Genomic DNA, 5,929 nt, shown 5'->3' on the forward strand with positions numbered 1-5,929 from the left:
TGGCTTTGAGGATTTAAGTTACGTTAACCTGATCTGCTTCAATTTCCCACTGTATGAACTGAGTACAGTAAATACTTTCAAGTCTTGCCCTGGGGATCGGAGAAAATTGACAAGATGCTAGACATTTGGTACTTTGAGTTCTGTTACTTGATGGTTTCAAAGCAAAACTAACCAGGGTCGTCATTCTCTATACAGAATCCGCAGCTCTCACCTGTACCTTCATTGCCTACCCTGAGTTGATGGGTAATGGAAAACAACGTGACGGAATTCATTCTATTGGGACTTACACCGAATCCAAGGTTGCAGAACGCCATCTTTGTTGTTTTTTTAATCAACTACATCATCACTATGGTGGGAAATCTGATCATTGTGGTAACCATAAGTGCCAGTCAGACTTTGGACTCCCCATGTATTTCTTTCTGGCCTATTTGTCATTTATTGATGCCTGCTACACTTCTGTCAACACACATAAACTGATCATCGACTCTCTCTGTGAGAAGAAAATCATCTATTTCAAAGGCTGTATGACTCAGGTCTTTGGAGAACATTTATTTGGTGGGGCCGAAGTTATTCTCCTCACGGTGTTGGCCTATGACCGTTGTGTGGCGATATGTAAACCGCTGCATTACATGACCATCATGAACCGGCGTGTGTGTGGTGTGCTGATAGGGGTTGTCTAGATGGGAGGCCTGGTGAACGTGACCATCCAGCTTCTCTTCATGATAAATTTACCCTTCTGCGGCCCCAACGTCATCGATCACTTCATGTGTGATTTGAACCCTTTGCTGAACCTTGCCTGCACGGACACCCACACCCTTGGCCTCTTTGTAGCCGCCAACAGTGGGTTGATCTGTCTATTAAACTTCATCATGTTGATGATTTCCTATGTCGTGATCCTGCACTCCTTGAAAACACACAGTAAAGAGGGTAGGTGCAAAGCGCTCTCCACCTGCGCCTCCCACATCACCGTCGTCATCCTGTTCTTCGTTCTGTGTATGTTTATATATATGAAGCCTGCCTCCACCTTCCCCTTGGATAAAGCTATTGCAGTATTTTACACGATTATAACCCCTATGCTAAACCCCCTCATCTACACCCTGAGAAATGTCCAGATGAAAAATGCCATCAGGAGGCTATGGAGCAGAAAACTCACTTCTGAACATAAATAGGCATCACCCTGTGAAAATGCTAATATTTGTACAAGGGAGGTGGCAAGCATGGATTTCAGGTAACTATTTTAGGAAAAATGTATATGGCATTCAAAGCTCAGTGAAGCACATGTCTCATATGACTGTTGTATTTCCCCAAAGCTCATTATAGTGTATTGCATTCGGTAGGTGCTGAAGAAATACCACTACAGGATCTACTAAAGAGTTTCTTAGCTCTAGAGGTATTCATTCTCACTTCAGCTTATTTAGCAATCTTTACATGTTAAGAGCTGGTTTTACTCCTGCTACAGCTGCTTTCATTTATCGTTTTATCCTTCTCTCACCTCAAATGAGAAGAAATGTGAGGATCCTGCTCAGTAGCACACCGTCAGACCTGTTCTAGTTTAAATAATAAAATAAATGTTTCTTTAGCAACAGAGTGTTGTCTTTTTCCTATTCCTTTTCCCATAGCCCCATCGAATATCACTTTGTACCAAACATAACATATTCATTAACAGTAGAATGGGATGTTTACTAATTTGATTCCTGCAAAGCAGGTCATAGAAAATGGGAATTCCTTGTGAATTTCCAAACAAACCAAAGCTAATTCTTTTGCCAATCAATAATCAGAGAGCGACATTTGGAATAATGACCCATGATAGCATTCCACAGGCATATCATGATACTTAGCTATGAAGGCATTCCAAGTGTGCTTTCATTCATTGATTCTGCACTAGAATAAGCAAATCAGAACACAAAACAAACTTGGAGGAGCCCAAGATCAAATCAGAGGCATTGGGACTGCTTGGCAAACTATCTCAGCCCAAGGCAAGAGGCTGAAATAGGTCAGTGTCCAATTTGAGGAATCGAAGTTTGCATAAGTCTTCACTCTGGGCTTCAAGGCTCTCCATCACCTTGCCCCCTCCTACCTCACCTCCCTTCTTTCCTTCTACAGCCCAGACCGCACCCTCCACTCCTCTGCCGCTAACCTCCTCACTGTGCCTCGTCCTTGCCTGTCCCACGATCGACCCCCGGCCCACGTCTTCCCGCTGGCATGGAATGCCCTCCCTCTGCACATCCGCCAAGCTAGCAGCTCTCTTCCTCCCTTCAGAGCCCTACTGAGAGCTCACCTCCTCCCGGAGGACTTCCCAGACTGAGCCCCCTCCTTCCTCTCCCCCTCCTCTCCCTCCCCATCCCCCCTGCCTTACCTCCTTTCCCTCTCCAAAGCACCTGTATATATGTTTGTACAGATTTATTACTCTATTTTACATGTACATATTTATTATTCTATTTATTTTATTTTGTTAATATGTTTTGTTTTGTTGTCTGTCTCCCCCTTCTAGACTGTGAGCCCGCTGTTGGGTAGGGACCGTCTCTAAATGTTTCCAACTTGCACTACCCAAGTTCTTAGGACACTGCTCTGCACACAGTAAGTGCTCAATAAATACGATTGATTGAATGAATGAATGAATGAATGAATAAGTCTGCATCAGATCATGAAAATGAGAGCTGTTAGGGACCAGTCTGGGTCCACTGTGAGAAGGAGCATGACACTGGAAAGAACGTAGGCCTGGGAGGCAGAGGACCCTGGTTCTAATCCTGGATACTCCACTAATTGGTTGTGTGACCTTGGGCAAGGCACTTCACTTCTCTGTGCCTCAGTTCTCTCATCGGTAAAATGTAGATTAAGGCTTTGAGCCCCATGAGCGACAGGGACTGTGTCCAACTTGATTATGTTGTTTCAACCTCAGCGCTTACTACAGTGCCTGGCACATAGTAAGCACTTAACAAATACTATTTACAAAAAAGAGAGAAAAGGAAAAGACAGAGGTGCTTGTGGTGGCAAGGGAAGAGCAGGGAAAGGTACGAATTTGTCAGTTGGTTTTTACCTTTCTCTCAGGGACATAAGCTATTACTTGATAGAGAATGTATTGGTTCCAAGTGCCATCACAAAAGAAGACCCAAGGAATTATTAAGCATTTGATTGATCAAGCCTAGAAGTATTCATTCATTCATTCAATCGTTTTTATTGAGCACTTACTCTGTGCAGAGCACTGTACTAAGCGCTTGGGAAGTACAAGTCGGCAACAGATAGAGACGGTCCCTACCCAACGACGGGCTCACAATCTAGAAGTGGGAGACAGACAAAAAAACAAAACATGTAGGTGTCAAAATCATCAGAATAAATAGAATTATAGCTATATGCACATCTTTAACAAAATAAATCGAATAGTAAATATGTACAAGTAAAATAGAGTAACAAATCTGTACAAATAAATACAAGTGCTGTGGGAAGGGGAAGGAGGTAGGGCGAGGGGGATGGGGAGGAGAGGAAAAAGGGGGTTCGGTCTGGGAAGGTCTCCTGGAGGAGGTGAGCTCTCAGTAGGGCTTTGAAGGGAGGAAGAGAGCTAGTTTGGTGGATGTGTGGAGGAAGGGCATTCCAGGCCAGGGGAAGGACGTGGGCCGGGGGTCGACAGCGGGACAGGTGAGAATGAGGTACAGTGCGGAGGTTAATGGCAGAGGAGCAGAGGGTGCGGGCTGGGCTGTAGAAGGAGAGAAGGGAGGTGAGGTAGGAGGGGCGAGGTGATGGAGAGCCTTGAAGCCAAGAGTGAGGAGTTTTGCTTGGTTCGTAGGTTGACAGGCAACCACTGGAGATCTTTGAGGAGGGGAATGACATGTCCAGAGCGTTTGTATACAAAGATAATCCGGTCAGCAGAGTGAAGTTATAGAGTGAAGCAGGGAGAGATAGGAGGATAGGAGACTAGAGAGGAGGCTGATGCAGTAATCTGGTCGGGATAGGATGAGACATTGAGCCAGCAAGATAGTGGTTTGGATGGAGAGGAAAGGGCAGATCTTGGCGATGTTGTGGAGGTGAGACCGGCAGGTGTTGGTAATGGATTGGATGTGTGGGGTGAATGAGAGAGCACGGTCAAGGATGACACCAAGGTTGCGGGCTTGTGAGATGGGAAGGATGGTGGTGCCATCTACATTGAAGCACTTCAGAGGGAGGGCGTGGCTCTATCCAGAGGTGGTGACCAAGGCATTGAGACTTCCCATCATGCTTCACAGCCTTTCTCAAAAATGGAGAATACCTCTCCTGGTGCAAAGTCTCATCCTAGATGACGGAGTAGTCTACATAATTGAGAGTTGGGTGAGAATTACCTACCCTAACTGACACTGTGAAACTCTGAGGAGGTAGGAAGGACTAATGGTCCAGGCTGCTATCATCAGCCAAACTTTTTGAGAACTTGGAATAACTCAGAAGCAGCACGGTTTAGTGGATAGAGCAAAGGCTTGGGTGTCATAGGATCTGGGTTCTAATCTCTGCTCTGCTGTGTGACCCTGCGCAAGTCATTGTTCTGTGCCTCAGTTACCTCATTGGTAAAATGGGTATTAAGACCGTGAGCCCCTTGTGGCACATAGATTGTGTTCAACCTGATTAGCTTGTACCTTCCCCAGTGCTCAGTACACTGCCTGGCACACAGTAAGTACTTAGCAAATACCATTTAAAAAAAGCCAGGAGGGTGCAAGAGGCAGAATCATTGCCTCTAATTCCAGAGGAAACCATTCCACTGGTAAAACGTTTCTGGGACACTTACAGGATAGAGGTGCAGTGGAACCCTGAGTCCTGTTAGGTGATCCCTGCTGTGTGGATGGGTTGCTGGGCTGCCATCAAAATGGCCCTCCTCTTTGTAGGAGTCAGCTATTGGAGAATAGACTTCCAGACTGTAAGCTCATTGTGTGCAGGGAATATGTATGGTTACTGTTACACTGTATTCTCTCAAGCTTTTAGTTTAGTGCTCTGCACACAGTAAGCACTCAGTAAACACCATGAACCGTGAAAGGATTCTCCCTAGTCAAAGAGGGCTCTGTCTGCTAATGTGTCTCTGTTGAATTCCTTATAGGCATGGCAGGCCTGGGATCATGAGGCAATCTATCCCTCTATCCAGACTCTACCTAGGTTAGGAACTGACCATCTCCAGGGTTTTCAAAATGATAGATAGTGGTTAGAAAGACCCAGCCCCAGATAACCCACGTAATGCACCAATTGCTTAAATTGAGGATGTGACAAGAACAGAAGCACAACACTGGAAGTAGGTTTGCATGACCCGTCTTGGGGAATCTTTGGATAATCTGGGTGGCAGAGGCACCTGTGTGAAAGTGTTGTTCTACTCTATCTCTAGTCACTCCTTCAGAACAGATTCAAGTCTTCCTTTTCTTCTCTTTCTCACACCTCTCATTCCCCCACACACTAAATACAGCCTGTTAAAATGAATGGAAAATGTTTGGTATGAGTCAAAAGATTCTCAACCCCTACTTGCTTTCTCACTCTTCCCATTTTTTCCACAGTTCATCACCGGAGAAAAGCTCACGATGAGGTGCTGAAACTAGAACAGAGAAAGGAAGGGGAAGAAAGGGCAAGAGACATGCTGTTTCAGGCCGTAAGCTCACTTTGGGCAGGGAACGTGGCTAGCATCTCTGTTATATTGTACTCTCCCAGAAGCTTAGTACAGTACTCTCATATAGTAAACACTCAATAAATACCACCGATTGACTGGAGGAAAGGTGAAAGGAGAGGATGGTTAGGGTAATAGAGCTGGAGGGAAGGGAGGAAATAGTTGGAGTGGAGGGAAGAGAACTTAGGGATAACCAACCCAAGGAGAGAAGCATAGATGGGAGCAACGGTGAAAGTGAAAAAAGAAGTTTCTTACCACAACTACCTGGCATTTAATATTGTCACCAGCCTGAGAAACATAAACAGAAAGTGGTCACCCAAGACT

General features: G+C 45.3%; 1 pseudogene; it reads left to right on the forward strand.

The window, feature by feature from the left end:
• The first annotated feature begins 246 nt into the window (after positions 1–246).
• On the forward strand, positions 247–1,169 carry LOC119928958 (annotated as a pseudogene).
• The last annotated feature ends 4,760 nt before the right edge of the window (positions 1,170–5,929 follow it).

This window comes from Tachyglossus aculeatus, chromosome 5 (assembly GCF_015852505.1).
Source record: "Tachyglossus aculeatus isolate mTacAcu1 chromosome 5, mTacAcu1.pri, whole genome shotgun sequence".
Taxonomy (NCBI): domain Eukaryota; kingdom Metazoa; phylum Chordata; class Mammalia; order Monotremata; family Tachyglossidae; genus Tachyglossus; species Tachyglossus aculeatus.